We start from the raw sequence: 17490 nt of genomic DNA on the forward strand, positions 1-17490 counted from the left end.
ATCATCATCATCATCATCATCATCATCATCATCATCATCATCATCATCATCATCATCATCATCATCATCATCATCATCATCATCATCATCATCATCATCATCATCATCATCATCATCATCATCATCATCATCATCATCATCATCATCATCATCATCATCATCATCATCATCATCATCATCATCATCATCATCATCATCATCATCATCATCATCATCATCATCATCATCATCATCATCATCATCATCATCATCATCATCATCATCATCATCATCATCATCATCATCATCATCATCATCATCATCATCATCATCATCATCATCATCATCATCATCATCATCATCATCATCATCATCATCATCATCATCATCATCATCATCATCATCATCATCATCATCATCATCATCATCATCATCATCATCATCATCATCATCATCATCATCATCATCATCATCATCATCATCATCATCATCATCATCATCATCATCATCATCATCATCATCATCATCATCATCATCATCATCATCATCATCATCATCATCATCATCATCATCATCATCATCATCATCATCATCATCATCATCATCATCATCATCATCATCATCATCATCATCATCATCATCATCATCATCATCATCATCATCATCATCATCATCATCATCATCATCATCATCATCATCATCATCATCATCATCATCATCATCATCATCATCATCATCATCATCATCATCATCATCATCATCATCATCATCATCATCATCATCATCATCATCATCATCATCATCATCATCATCATCATCATCATCATCATCATCATCATCATCATCATCATCATCATCATCATCATCATCATCATCATCATCATCATCATCATCATCATCATCATCATCATCATCATCATCATCATCATCATCATCATCATCATCATCATCATCATCATCATCATCATCATCATCATCATCATCATCATCATCATCATCATCATCATCATCATCATCATCATCATCATCATCATCATCATCATCATCATCATCATCATCATCATCATCATCATCATCATCATCATCATCATCATCACCATCATCACCATCATCATCACCATCAGCATCATCATCATCACCACCACCACCACCACCACCACCACCATCATCATCATCCCGTTTCTCCCCAGACTTTGCATTTGGAAAAAAATACATGCACCCTTCCCCTTTAAGAGCTCACTGGCACCAGAGTGTCTGCCATGTGCTGCGCCCGAGCTCGGGTGTTGCGCTCTCCACCGCCGGCTTAGCGCCTAAAGATACTAGTGGAACGCCTCTTTTAGCGCTCCACCAACCTCTTAGGGCGAAGCCACTGAATTTCCGGCAACGGGGCGCTACTTTGGGGCGGGCGATAACTTCGGGCGGGCGCTAAGCTTAGCGCCCCAAAACTGTCTATACTGAAAATCTAGCCCATAGAGTCATAACGGTACAGAAGGAGGCCATTCGGCCCATCGAGTCCGTGCTGGCTCTCTGTAGAGCAATCCAGTCAGTCCCATTCCCTGCTCTATCCCCGTAGCCCTGCACGTTTATTTCCCTCAAGTGCCTATCCAGTCTCCCCTTGAAAACATTGAGTGCTGAAAATTCAGTAGGCTTAGCGCCCCATTTGGGGCGCTGGAGGGCCTAGCGCCGCAGTTATGGCCAGTTTGAAAATTCAGTGGGGCCCTTCCGTCGGCGTTACACCGGTTGTGCTGCGCCGGCACCGATGACGTCATCGGTGTGCACAGCGTCCCGGTTGCCGTGGTGACGGGCCCCAGCGCCGAAATTGAGTTGCGGCCGCCTCGCCCGTGGCAGCCGCAACTAAGATTTTTTCAACCGAGTCTTCCCCGAGTTAGCGCCGGCGCATTAAGGTCGCGCGGCGGCCGGCCGCTTTCCCGCCGGCCGCCTGCCCGCACCTCCCTCCCCGGACTCCTCCACCCCCCCCCCACGGAACAGATGCGTCTGGCCTGCAAGCCCGGCACTTGTCCGAGGTGCCGGGCTCATTTTTTCCAATATTTGAACAGACAGCGGGCGGGTGCAGGCAGCTCCTCCTTAACTGAAGGAGGAGGCCTGCACTTCCCCAGCCTGCCGCACCGCATTGGGTCCCGCAGCGCCGGATTAGCGCCGCAATGCGGCAGTCAGCGCCCATTGGGAGGCGGTCACGCCCGCCAGTAGCGCCAGCAGCCGTCTGGGCGCGGCGCTACTGAATTTTTGGCGCGCGCAGGGGGACTTAGCGCCGGCGCTAAATTTCCGGCGCTAAAGCCCTGGCGCGGCGCCAACTCAATTTCTAGGCCTGAGTGTCTCCGCTTCCACCACTTCCGTCGGCAGCGAGTTCCAGGTCCTCACCACTCGCTGCGTAAAAAGTTCTTTCTCACGTCCCCCCTGTATCTCTTGCCCAAAACCTTAAATCTGTGTCCCCTAGTCCTTGTACCATCAACTAGTGGGAACAGCCTTTCCCCGTCTAGCCTATCCAAACCCATCATAACCTTGTACACCTTTATCAAATCACCCCGCAACCTCCTTTGCTCTAATGAAAACAAATCCAGCTTCTCCAACCTGTTCTTGTAGCTAAGATCCCCCATCCCCGGACCCATTCTGGTAAATCTCCTCTGCACCCTCTCAAGGGCCTTCACATCCTTCCTAAAGTGTGGTGACCAGAACTGGACACAATACTCCAGTTGTGGCCTGACCAGCGCTTTATAAAGGTTCAGCATAACTTCTCTACTTTTGTACTCAATACCTCTATTTATGAAGCCCAAGATCCCATATGCTTTGTTAACCACTCTCAATATGTCCCTCCACCTTCAGGGACCTATGCACATTAACTTCCAGGTCCCTCTGTCCCTGCACACTCTTTAAAACTGTGCCATTAAGTGTATATTGCCTCTCCCTGTTCCTTCTGCCAAAATGCATCACCTCACACTTCTCTGTATTAAATTCCATCTGCCACTTGTCTGCCCATTCTGCTAACCTTTCTATGTCCTGTTGCAGTCGATTGGTATCATCCTCACTGTTTGCCACACCCCCAAGTTTGGTGTCATCGGCAAATTTAGAAATTCTACTCTGTATTCCAATATCCAGGTCATTTATATATATCAAAAAAAGCAGTGGCCCCAGCACTGACCCTTGAGGAACACCACTGTCTACCATCCTCCAGTCTGAAAAACAGCCCTTTACCACAACTCGCTGTTTTCTATCGGTAAGCCAATTCCTTATCCAAGCTGCCACTTATTCCATGAGCCTCAATTTTGTTAACCAGCTTTCCATGTGGTACTTTGTCAAATGCCTTCCTAGAACCTCAAAGCACGAAGCTGTGCCACCTGAAACTCAGAGATGTAGCAAGAGCACTTGTAAGCTGCTCGAGCCTCTGCCAACAATTCAGGTCCTCGCCAAACCCGGCACAATGCAGCTGGTCCTCGTCAAACCCGGCACAATGCAGCTGGTCCTCGTCAAACCCGGCACAATGCAGCTGGTCCTCGCTAAACCCGGCACAATGCAGCTGGTCCTCGTAAACCCGGCACAATGTAGCTGGTCCTCGCCAAACCCAGCACAATGCAGCTGGTCCTCGTCAAACCCAGCACAATGCAGCTGGTCCTCACCAAACCCGGCACAATGCAGCTGGTCCTCGTCAAACCCGGCACAATGCAGCTGGTCCTCGTCAAACCCGGCACAATGCAGCTGGTCCTCGTCAAACCCGGCACAATGCAGCTGGTCCTCGCCAAACCCGGCACAATGCAGCTGGTCCTCGCCAAACCCAGCACAATGCAGCTGGTCCTCGTCAAACCTGGCACAATGCAACTGGTCCTCGTCAAACCCGGCACAATGTAGCTGGTCCTCGCTAAACCCGGCACAATGTAGCTGGTCATCGCCAAACCCGGCACAATGCAGCTGGTCCTCGCTAAACCCGGCACAATGTAGCTGGTCCTCGCCAAACCCGGCAAAATGCAGCTGGTCCTCGTCAAACCCGGCACAATGCAGCTGGTCCTCACTAAACCCGGCACAATGTAGCTGGTCCTCGCTAAACCCGGCACAATGCAGCTGGTCCTCGCCAAACCCGGCACAATGCAGCTGGTCCTCGCTAAACCCGGCACAATGCAGCTGGTCCTCGCCAAACCCAGCACAATGTAGCTGGTCCTCACTAAACCCAGCACAATGCAGCTGGTCCTCGCTAAACCCGGCACAATGCAGCTGGTCCTCGCTAAACCCAGCACAATGTAGCTGGTCCTCACTAAACCCAGCACAATGCAGCAGGTCCTCGCTAAACCCAGCACAATGCAGCTGGTCCTCGCTAAACCCAGCACAATGCAGCTGGTCCTCGCTAAACCCAGCACAATGCAGCTGGTCATCGCTAAACCCAGCACAATGCAGCTGGTCCTCGCTAAACCCAGCACAATGTAGCTGGTCCTCGCTAAACCCAGCACAATGCAGCTGGTCCTCGCTAAACCCGGCACAATGCAGCTGGTCCTCGCTAAACCCGGCACAATGCAGCTGGTCCTCGCTAAACCCAGCACAATGTAACTGGTCATCGCCAAACCCGGCACAATGCAGCTGGTCCTCGCTAAACCCGGCACAATGCAGCTGGTCCTCGCTAAACCCGGCACAATGCAGCTGGCCCTCGCTAAACCCAGCACAATGTAGCTGGTCCTCGCTAAACCCAGCACAATGCAGCTGGTCCTCGCTAAACCCGGCACAATGCAGCTGGTCCTCGCCAAACCCGGCACAATGCAGCTGGTCCTCGCTAAACCCAGCACAATGCAGCTGGTCCTCGCTAAACCCGGCACAATGCAGCTGCTCCTCGCTAAACCCAGCACAATGTAGCTGGTCATCGCCAACCCGGCACAATGCAGCTGGTCCTCACTAAACCCAGCACAATGCAGCTGGTCCTCGCTAAACCCGGCACAATGCAGCTGGTCCTCACTAAACCCGGCACAATGCAGCTGGGCCTCGCTAAACCCGGCACAATGCAGCTGGGCCTCGTTAAACCCGGCACAATGCAGCTGGCCCTCGCTAAACCCAGCACAATGCAGCTGGTCCTCGCTAAACCCGGCACAATGCAGCTGGTCCTCACTAAACTCGGCACAATGCAGCTGGGCCTCGCTAAACCCGGCACAATGCAGCTGGTCCTCGCTAAACCCGGCACAATGCAGCTGGTCCTCGCTAAACCCGGCACAATGTAGCTGGTCCTCGCTAAACCCAGCACAATGCAGCTGGTCCTCGTCAAACCCAGCACAATGCAGCTGGTCCTCACCAAACCCGGCACAATGCAGCTGGTCCTCACCAAACCCGGCACAATGCAGCTGGTCCTCACCAAACCCGGCACAATGCAGCTGGTCCTCACCAAACCCGGCACAATGCAGCTGGTCCTCGTCAAACCCGGCACAATGCAGCTGGTCCACGTCAAACCCGGCACAATGCAGCTGGTCCTCGCTAAACCCAGCACAATGCAGCTGGTCCTCGTCAAACCCAGCACAATGCAGCTGGTCCTCGCCAAACCCGGCACAATGCAGCTGGTCCTCACCAAACCCGGCACAATGCAGCTGGTCCTCACCAAACCCGGCACAATGCAGCTGGTCCTCACCAAACCCGGCACAATGCAGCTGGTCCTCGTCAAACCCGGCACAATGCAGCTGGTCCTCGTCAAACCCAGCACAATGCAGCTGGTCCTCACCAAACCCGGCACAATGCAGCTGGTCCTCACCAAACCCGGCACAATGCAGCTGGTCCTCGTCAAACCCAGCACAATGCAGCTGGTCCTCGTCAAACCCGGCACAATGCAGCTGGTCCTCGTCAAACCCGGCACAATGCAGCTGGTCCTCGCTAAACCCAGCACAATGCAGCTGGTCCTCGCTAAACCCGGCACAATGTAGCTGGTCCTCGTCAAACCCGGCACAATGTAGCTGGTCCTCGTCAAACCCGGCACAATGCAGCTGGTCCTCGCTAAACCCAGCACAAAGCAGCTGGTCCTCGTCAAACCCGGCACAATGCAGCTGGTCCTCGCTAAACCCGGCACAATGCAGCTGGTCCTCGCTAAACCCGGCACAATGTAGCTGGTCCTCGTCAAACCTGGCACAATGCAGCTGGTCCTCGCTAAACCCAGCACAATGCAGCTGGTCCTCGCTAAACCCGGCACAATGCAGCTGGTCCTCGCCAAACCCGGCACAATGCAGCTGGTCCTCGCTAAACCCGGCACAATGTAGCTGGTCATCGCCAAACCCGGCACAATGCAGCTGGTCCTCGCTAAACCCGGCACAATGTAGCTGGTCCTCGCCAAACCCGGCAAAATGCAGCTGGTCCTCGTCAAACCCGGCACAATGCAGCTGGTCCTCGCTAAACCCGGCACAATGTAGCTGGTCCTCGCTAAACCCGGCACAATGCAGCTGGTCCTCGCCAAACCCGGCACAATGCAGCTGGTCCTCGCTAAACCCGGCACAATGCAGCTGGTCCTCGCCAAACCCGGCACAATGTAGCTGGTCCTCACTAAACCCAGCACAATGCAGCTGGTCCTCGCTAAACCCGGCACAATGCAGCTGGTCCTCGCTAAACCCAGCACAATGTAGCTGGTCCTCACTAAACCCAGCACAATGCAGCAGGTCCTCGCTAAACCCAGCACAATGCAGCTGGTCCTCGCTAAACCCAGCACAATGCAGCTGGTCCTCGCTAAACCCAGCACAATGCAGCTGGTCATCGCTAAACCCAGCACAATGCAGCTGGTCCTCGCTAAACCCAGCACAATGTAGCTGGTCCTCGCTAAACCCAGCACAATGCAGCTGGTCCTCGCTAAACCCGGCACAATGCAGCTGGTCCTCGCTAAACCCGGCACAATGCAGCTGGTCCTCGCTAAACCCAGCACAATGTAACTGGTCATCGCCAAACCCGGCACAATGCAGCTGGTCCTCGCTAAACCCGGCACAATGCAGCTGGTCCTCGCTAAACCCGGCACAATGCAGCTGGCCCTCGCTAAACCCAGCACAATGTAGCTGGTCCTCGCTAAACCCAGCACAATGCAGCTGGTCCTCGCTAAACCCGGCACAATGCAGCTGGTCCTCGCCAAACCCGGCACAATGCAGCTGGTCCTCGCTAAACCCAGCACAATGCAGCTGGTCCTCGCTAAACCCGGCACAATGCAGCTGCTCCTCGCTAAACCCAGCACAATGTAGCTGGTCATCGCCAACCCGGCACAATGCAGCTGGTCCTCACTAAACCCAGCACAATGCAGCTGGTCCTCGCTAAACCCGGCACAATGCAGCTGGTCCTCACTAAACCCGGCACAATGCAGCTGGGCCTCGCTAAACCCGGCACAATGCAGCTGGGCCTCGTTAAACCCGGCACAATGCAGCTGGCCCTCGCTAAACCCAGCACAATGCAGCTGGTCCTCGCTAAACCCGGCACAATGCAGCTGGTCCTCACTAAACTCGGCACAATGCAGCTGGGCCTCGCTAAACCCGGCACAATGCAGCTGGTCCTCGCTAAACCCAGCACAATGCAGCTGGTCCTCACTAAACTCGGCACAATGCAGCTGGGCCTCGCTAAACCCGGCACAATGCAGCTGGTCCTCGCTAAACCCAGCACAATGTAGCTGGTCATCGCCAAACCCGGCACAATGCAGCTGGTCCTCGCTAAACCCGGCACAATGCAGCTGGTCCTCGCTAAACCCGGCACAATGCAGCTGGTCCTCGCTAAACCCGGCACAATGTAGCTGGTCATCGCCAAACCCGGCACAATGCAGCTGGTCCTTGCTAAACCCGGCACAATGCAGCTGGTCCTCGCTAAACCCGGCACAATGCAGCTGGTCCTCACTAAACCCGGCACAATGCAGCTGGTCCTCACGAACCCAGCACAATGTAGCTAGTCCTCGCTAAACCCAGCACAATGTAGCTGGTCAGCGCCAAACCCGGCACAATGCAGCTGGTCCTCACTAAACCCAGCACAATGTAGCTGGTCATCGCTAAACCCGGCACAATGCAGCTGGTCCTCCCTAAACCCGGCACAATGCAGCTGGTCCTCGCTAAACCCGGCACAATGCAGCTGGTCCTCACGAACCCAGCACAATGTAGCTGGTCCTCGCTAAACCCAGCACAATGTAGCTGGTCCTCGCTAAACCCAGCACAATGCAGCTGGTCCTCGCTAAACCCAGCACAATGCAGCTGGTCCTCGCCAAACCCGGCACAATGCAGCTGGTCCTCACTAAACCCAGCACAATGCAGCTGGTCCTCACTAAACCCGGCACAATGCAGCTGGTCCTTGCTAAACCCGGCACAATGTAGCTGGTCCTCACGAACCCAGCACAATGTAGCTGGTCCTCGCTAAACCCAGCACAATGCAGCTGGTCCTCGCTAAACCCGGCACAATGCAGCTGGTCCTCGCCAAACCCGGCACAATGCAGCTGGTCCTCGCTAAACCCAGCACAATGTAGCTGGTCCTCACTAAACTCGGCACAATGCACCTGGTCATCGCCAAACCCGGCACAATGCAGCTGGTCCTCGCTAAACCCGGCACAATGCAGCTGGTCCTCGCTAAACCCGGCACAATGTAGCTGGTCCTCACTAAACCCGGCACAATGCACCTGGTCATCGCCAAACCCGGCACAATGCAGCTGGTCCTCGCTAAACCCGGCACAATGCACCTGGTCATCGCCAAACCCGGCACAATGCAGCTGGTCCTCGCTAAACCCGGCACAATGCAGCTGGTCCTCGCTAAACCCGGCACAATGCAGCTGGTCCTCACTAAACCCAGCACAATGCAGCTGGTCCTCGCTGAACCCAGCACAATGCAGCTGGTCCTCGCTGAACCCAGCACAATGCAGCTGGTCCTCGCTGAACCCAGCACAATGCAGCTGGTCCTCGCTAAACCCAGCACAATGTAGCTGGTCCTCACTAAACCCGGCACAATGTAGCTGGTCCTCACTAAACTCGGCACAATGCACCTGGTCATCGCCAAACCCGGCACAATGCAGCTGGTCCTTGCTAAACTCAGCACAATGCAGCTGGTCCTCGCTAAACCCAGCACAATGCAGCTGGTCCTCGCTAAACTCGGCACAATGCAGCTGGTCCTCGCTAAACCCAGCACAATGCAGCTGGTCCTCGTTAAACCCGGCACAATGCAGCTGGCGTGTTTGTCTGGATGACGGGTAGCAAGCAGAAAAAGCTGCAAAATCGCAACAGCCACTTAAAATAAGATTATCAAGGCAGTTAACAATCTGCTAATCGCCCTAAGTGCCTCTCCCGCCATTTGGTGTTGGGTCAGATTCGGAATCGCGGACCCGACACTTGCCAAAGTAACATGGAGGCGAGATGGTGGCGGGTTCGCAACCTGCCGTCAATCTTCTAGATTTTCGTTACCGACCCGCCTCCAAACCCACCCTCTGAGCTCTATTAAATTTGCGGCTGTGGAGTCAGATTGCATCAAATAAACTAAACTTATCCGAATCCTGCAGCTCAATTCACACAAACTTTATTTATTTACAGTGCGGAAATCCTTCCCACAAATGTTGTTTTTGTGTTCGGAATGATTTTTAATTTGCATGTCTCACTGTTGTTTGCAGGGTCACGATGCATGCAGTCACACCCTGCTCCCTGCTGCTCGCACTCTCCTCTCTGACTGATTAAAATCAACATTTTCAAACCTCAACTCCTCTACTTTATTAATCTGCTTTGGTCACATGCAACTCACAGCCTCTGTTTCCATAACACATGTTATTTCTGTAATGTTTGCAAGCAGTGAGTTTTGCGGTTTTATTCTAACACTCTTTCTCTGTGTGGTAAGAATGTTTATTTTATACAAAAAACTCTTTGCATTAAAAGACCTTATCAACCTTCAAATATTTCCACACATGGCCAACTCCCCATGAAATCATCAGGAGCCTTTGTATATGATTCATGTTTTAAACTGGAGAGAGAGCAGACACGTCATGTAGAACAATCGACCGGTACCAGTCTCGCCCTGTGCTCTAACTAGCGACCGGCTGTAACAATCGACCGGTACCAGACTCGCCCTGTGCTCTAACTAGCGACCGGCTGTAACAATCGACCGGTACCAGTCTCGCCCTGTGCTCTAACTAGCGACCGGCTGTAACAATCGACCGGTACCAGTCTCGCCCTGTGCTCTAACTAGCGACCGGCTGTAATAATCGACCAGTACCAGTCTCACCCTGTGCTCTAACTAGTGACCGGCTGTAACAATCGACCGGTACCAGTCTCGCCCTGTGCTCTAACTAGCGACCGGCTGTAACAATCGACCGGTACCAGACTCGCCCTGTGCTCTAACTAGCGACCGGCTGTAACAATCGACCGGTACCAGTCTCGCCCTGTGCTCTAACTAGCGACCGGCTGTCACAATCGACCGGTACCAGACTCGCCCTGTGCTCTAACTAGCGACCGGCTGTAACAATCGACCGGTACCAGTCTCACCCTGTGCTCTAACTAGCGACCGGCTGTAACAATCGACCGGTACCAGTCTCGCCCTGTGCTCTAACTAGCGACCGGCTGTAACAATCGACCGGTACCAGACTCGCCCTGTGCTCTAACTAGCGACCGGCTGTAATAATCGACCGGTACCAGTCTCGCCCTGTGCTCTAACTAGCGACCGGCTGTAACAATTGACTGGTACCAGACTCACCCTGTGCTCTAACTAGCGACCGGCTGTAACAATCGACCGGTACCAGTCTCGCCCTATGCTCTAACTAGCGACCGGCTGTAACAATCGACCGGTACCAGACTCGCCCTGTGCTCTAACTAGCGACCGGCTGTCACAATCGACCGGTACCAGACTCGCCCTGTGCTCTAACTAGCGACCGGCTGTCACAATCGACCGGTACCAGACTCGCCCTGTGCTCTAACTAGCGACCGGCTGTAATAATCGACCGGTACCAGTCTCACCCTGTGCTCTAACTAGCGACCGGCTGTAATAATCGACCGGTACCAGTCTCACCCTGTGCTCTAACTAGCGACCGGCTGTAACAATCGACCGGTACCAGACTCGCCCTGTGCTCTAACTAGCAACCGGCTGTAATAATCGACCGGTACCAGCCTCACCCTGTGCTCTAACTAGCGACCGGCTGTAACAATCGACTGGTACCAGTCTCGCCCTGTGCTCTAACTAGCGACCGGCTGTAACAATCGACCGGTACCAGTCTCGCCCTGTGCTCTAACTAGCGACCGGCTGTAACAATCGACCGGTACCAGTGTCGCTCTGTGCTCTAACTAGCGACCGGCTGTAACAATCGACTGGTACCAGACTCACCCTGTGCTCTAACTAGCGACCGGCTGTAATAATCGACCGGTACCAGACTCGCCCTGTGCTCTAACGAGCGACCGGCTGTAACAATCGACCGGTACCAGTCTCACCCTGTGCTCTAACTAGTGACCGGCTGTAACAATCGACTGGTACCAGACTCACCCTGTGCTCTAACTAGCGACCGGCTGTAACAATCGACTGGTACCAGACTCGCCCTGTGCTCTAACTAGTGACCGGCTGTAACAATCGACCGGTACCAGACTCGCCCTGTGCTCTAACTAGCGACCGGCTGTAACAATCGACCGGTACCAGTCTCACCCTGTGCTCTAACTAGTGACTGGCTGTAACAATCGACCGGTACCAGTCTCACCCTGTGCTCTAACTAGCGACCGGCTGTAACAATCGACTGGTACCAGACTCACCCTGTGCTCTAACTAGCGACCGGCTGTAATAATCGACCGGTACCAGACTCGCCCTGTGCTCTAACTAGCGACCGGCTGTAACAATCGACCGGTACCAGTCTCACCCTGTGCTCTAACTAGCGACCGGCTGTAATAATCGACTGGTACCAGTCTTGCCCTGTGCTCTAACTAGCGACCGGCTGTAACAATCGACCGGTACCAGTCTCACCCTGTGCTCTAACTAGCGACTGTGTCGAGGAAATTAATTATCAGACGGAGACTTTGAGGTTCGCTTTAGGAATTTATTATGTGATATCACGGAGAGTCTGCAGCAGTCCCTACTGCCCACCAGCACTCTAAATTACTAATGTACAGCGCTCATAGATTATACAGCAAGGTAAACAACTTCAGGTGATTAGCTTACATTACATTTCAACATAAGTTTCATAGGTTCCATTGTTCTCAAGAAACAGATTAACATGTTCACATTTTATCACCAGATGTCCTAAGCCAAAAGGTCAGATGACTTCATTATGGCAGTCAGCAGTTCTTTTAGTTTTAACTAGTTTAGTGTCCTTTGTTCAATTAGTAAAGTGGTCAAGTATCCCAGCATGCCTTAATGTTTAATACGTTTTCTCCCACAATTCCCTCCTTGTTGATCTTTACTGATCAACACTGCTTTACAGCATTGTATTCAGTTCGTTTTCATAGGGAGGATAATATCCCTTTGGGAAAGGACGCATTTTTAGACAATCTTCTTCATCATAGTCATCCTGGTTTGCTCTTTTTCTTTCCTTTCTCTCTAGTACTTTCGTAGCTCTTTTTACAGATGCTACTGATTCTACTGTTTGCGCTAACAGATATCTCGCTCTTATCCACATTATACAAATTAATATAAATAAAACTCCCGTCACTACACAAAATATAACCATCGGGTGAACAAACAATTCCAGCACTGCGGATGCTTTAGGTGACCATCCTTTAAACACATCCCACCAGTGGTGTACCGTCAAATCTGTTATTTGCGTAGCTATTTGAATCAAACCTTGCTCATCATAATCCATCACTGCTTTTAAATGGTGCAGATCTCTTCCTCTTTTCGCTAAGGCTTCTGCTATCTTTTCATTGTTTTTCAAAAATTTCGTCAGATTAGCCAAATTAACTGTAGGGGGGCATTTTCTATCCCCAATACAGTTCTTCTTTGCATTACCGTAGCCCATTTTCCCAACTGATATGTCTTGTTGGTATGTGGGTCAAACACAGTATAAACATCTTTTATGCAAGTGTTTAAAGGGGGCCTTTTCAAAATCCCGTCTACATATATAGGCCAGGCACTGCTAATACACAGATAGTTCTGGCCTATCTCATGCAAGGTAGTATCATTACAAGGTTTCAAATTCCAAATGCATGTACCTCTACTATGTTGCAATGAGCAAGGTTCATATATAGGGGTATGCAATGGGCATACTTTTCCAAACGGCCAACCTTGGCAATCCGAGGCATCGTGGGTCTTATTCCCCTGATCTATCCATTTACCATGAAATTCGGGATACCAAAAGTTTTCTCCAAACAGTTGGGGCAATACCAAGAACTGATACCAGGTTTTGGCTTTTGTCACATTTACCACTTTCATTGTAAAATTACATCCCTTAAGGTCACATTTAGTATATCTTCGATCAGGTTTTACTTCTAGATTATTTCCTTCAAATCCGAAAATTCTCATCCAACTAGGAGCATGTCCTGACATAGCGATTCGCTCTAGCTCAGCCCTCAGTGACTGCTTGGTAATTTCTTTAAACATACATTGAGTATGATTATTGACTTTCTCTTGTCCCTTTGCAACATTCTCTTGTTCCTTTTCTACCTTATTTACTTGCTTCCAACTCATTGTATCTGATATCCACTGTGTTAACATCGCTGCTGTCAGTCCATTGTCCCAAGCATTTCTTAATTTTATAGCATCTCCTGTCAGCCCTCCTACTTGCTGTATTTTATTCTGCAATGTTTCAATATCTATTGCATTAAGGGCTCCCATACCAGTTCCTACTCCCCCCAAGACCGTTGCTAAGTCCCTTCTCCTTCTCCCGATCCTAACTCTCTTATTCAATTTGGCTTGTATAGTAGTAATATTACATCCAGTATCTTTTTTATCCTCATATTGTACCTGTACTGTCAAATTTAGAGTATATGGGGAGATCAAGACCGGGGTACAGGTAGAATGCAATCTTTGCAAATGGTCCATAGGACTTTCTATCTGTTTCGTTTTCTTTGCAAAGAATGTTTCCCCATACCAGTGAGGTCTTCCTTCTATAAGAGTTGCATTCACGCACCCGTACGCCTGACCGTCTTTCAAATATATCGGTTGTTCCATGTCTCCGGTTCTTGTGTCATTTTTAGACCATTTCCATAATTTAGTATAATTGTTTAGTATGTCAGTGTCATTCTCTATCCTACAACTTATGTTCACTCCTTTTTCCCATTTTATACTTAGAGTTATATTAGATCCTTGGCTAAATACTATTTTATCCATCCCAGATTTCATTTCGAACATCCCACAGGCTTCGCAATTAATCGTCCAATTAGCAATTACACAAATGGTGCCATTGTTACAAGTGTAAGTTCCCTGCGATTGGTTGCTGTCTCTTGCCTTCCATCCTAACTGGCCTGCCTATTCTGTTTTTTCAGTAGGCAGGATGGTCCAGGCGGCTGTCCTTATTGCACATAGGCCGATTATTATTATCTGGTTTAACATATTTCCTGATTTATCCTAGAAATCTTTAAATTATCCTAATTATTGTTATACAGCATTAAATATAAACATATATAGCAATCCGAAAGTAATCAGTCCTTCAATGGAGTGCCAAATTATGGTGGGCACGGATCTTTTCCCGTTTCTGAAGTGGTGTCTGGTGCAGTATGTTTATACTCCACCTCCGGTGTTTCCTCCGGATGATGCAACTTGCACCTTGTAGCGTGTACCCAATCAGGTTTTTCTTTCAATTTGAGAGCTGCTCGAGTTGTAAGCAGCACCAAATATGGTCCTTTCCACCTAGGAGAAAAAGATTCTTTATTTAGTGCTTTCACATAAACTTGATCGCTGGGTTTAAAGGGGTGCATGTTTCCTTCTGTGGGGCGCGTCTGGGCCTGTCTCACTTTCTCATGTATTCTTCCTGCTGTTTCACACATGGCCTGAGCATATTTTAATGATTTTTCATCATTCCAAATTAATGCCACCTTCTCTGGAGTCATGGGTGGGCGTGTGCCTGTTGTCATAGGCCGGCCCATCAAGATCTCATGTGGTGTCAGACCTGTGTTTCTATTTTTCTGATTTCTCAGGGCATACATTACTACTTGCACGGCATCCGACCATTGCAACCCATTTTGCTGGCATACTTTGGTCAGGGCGGCCTTGATTTCCCCATTCACTCTTTCCACTATTCCTGAGGATTGTGGCTGGTAAGGTATGTGCAATTTCCATTGAAATCCAAGGGCTTCAGTTAAGTTTTTTATCAGTTTGCTGGTGAAATGAGTTCCTCTGTCACTGTTTATTCCCATAGGTATTCCAAATCTAGGTATTATTTCTTTTAGCAGAATGCTTACTACTGTTCTGGCATCATCCCTCCTAGTGGGGTATGCCTCTAGCCATCTGGAGAACATATCTACTATTACCAGTATGTACTTAAATCCTTTTACTGCAGACATATGTACAAAATCTATCTGTAGATTCTCAAAGGGCAGCTCTGGTTGGGGTAGGTGATCAAAATTTGCGGGCGATTTCCCTCTATCGTTCTGCTGACATACTAAACATGTTCTGGCAACTTTTTCAATTGTTACCGTTATTCCTGGTGCATACCATTGTTGGGACAATGCATGTGCCATCCCTCCTTTGCCCATGTGAGCCTGTCCATGTGCCAGGCGAGACAGGGGCAAAAACAAGCTTCGTGGGCAAACCTCTCGGCCATCAGAATGCATCCATATATCATGATCTTGATAGCAACCTGCCTTACTCCAAGTACGTTTTTCTTGGACTGTTGCCTGACTTTGGGCCTGTCATAGTAGATCAGCATCAATGCTACTAGGAAGTTCTGGAGGAAAGTTACTAACGGTATTTTTGGCGGCTTGAAGCTGTGGGGCCTGCCTCAGTGCGACCTCTTTAGCCGCACTATCAGCAAACCTATTTCCACACAAGACTTCATCACCTGCCATGGTGTGGGCCTCACATTTTAGTACTGCAATTTTACTTGGCAACTGAATAGCCTCCAACAAATTTAACACCATTTGCGCATGCTTAATAGATTTTCCTGAGGATGTAATAAAACCTCTGTTTTTCCATAATTGTCCAAAATCATGCACTACCCCAAATGCATAACGGGAGTCAGTATAGATATTGACGCTTTGATCTTTAGCCAAAATACAGGCTCTGGTTAATGCATATAGTTCAGCTGCTTGTGCAGATGTGCCAGGTGGCAACGCATAAGCTTCCAATAGTTCATGAGGAGTCACCACCGCATAACCTGCTAATAGTTGATCATCACTGGGTCGATGCGAAGAACCATCCGTGAAGAGGATCAAGTCAGGATTATCAATAGGATCACTTAGCAAATCTGGCCTGGGTGTAGTGGTGGCTTCAACAGTTAACAAGCAGTCGTGTTCTGGTTCACCTGGGTATTCTGTTGGTATTGGCACGAAGGTCGCCGGGTTGACAGCTGGTGATCGCTGGTAGGTATAATTAGAGTGTGACAAGAGGATTATCTCATACCCAGTCCTTCTTGCCGCCGTAAAGTGCTGAGTAGCTGCCGAATTTAATAATAGCAGCACTGCGTGGGGAACAATTACCACACAAGGGTGATCAAGCACAATAGGGATGGATTTTTCCACTATTGTGGCGGTTGCAGCAACGGCTCGTAAGCAGGCTGGCATGCCTCTCACTACGGCTGGTAAGGCTACAGAGTAATATGCTACAGGCCTTTTTCCTCCCCCATGTTCTTGTGCCAGTACTCCTGTTGCAAAGCCTTCTCTTTCATTGACGTATAACTGAAAAGGCTTATTATACTTAGGTAGTCCTAACGCGGGAGCACTGACCATAGCTTTTTTAAGATCACTGAATGCCTTATCTCGTTCTGGCGTCCATTCAACTATGGGGGGCTCTGTCTGCAGCGTAGCTGATCGTAAGACCGCATCCATTTCTCTGTAGTCATATATCCATTGTCTACAATAACCCACCATTCCCAGAAACGACAAAATGTCCTTCTTTGTTCGCGGGATCAGCACTTTATCCACTGCTCTTATTCTTTCCAGTCCCAATCTTCGCTGTCCATACTCCAACTGAAAACCCAAATACTGGACTGATGTTTGGCAAAACTGCAACTTCTCGGAGGACACCCTGTGTCCCCTGCTAGCCAGATGCTGGAGCAATTTTATCGTATCTTCTTGGCAGTCTGGCCCCGTTCAGGAGGCAACCAAAAGGTCATCTGCGTACTGGATTAAGGTGGACTGATCCGATAACTGACATTCCTCCAAGTCATTTTTAACCGCTGCCGCATACACCGCAGGACTTTCAGTATACCCCTGGGGCAACCTGGTCCAGGTATATTGCTGATTTTTATGGTGAACCAACATTCCCAGGCCTTTATCTCCAAAGAATAAATAAGGTGAAATCTGCAGCAATTCTGGCTGGTTTAGGTATGAGCAAACCAATTCTTGATAATTGGGTGTTTCTTTATGCGTGTACCATGCCGTACAATGGGTCCGTTTCTTTTCTCTACTGGTTTCAATTAGATATTGTAAATACTGCCCCTGAGGATCTTCCAATTCCTGCAAGGCTTGGTATACATTTTTTACCAAT

This window comes from Somniosus microcephalus, chromosome 11 (genome assembly GCF_052327205.1).
Source record: "Somniosus microcephalus isolate GS21.2 chromosome 11, FLI_Smic_1.0, whole genome shotgun sequence".
Taxonomy (NCBI): domain Eukaryota; kingdom Metazoa; phylum Chordata; class Chondrichthyes; order Squaliformes; family Somniosidae; genus Somniosus; species Somniosus microcephalus.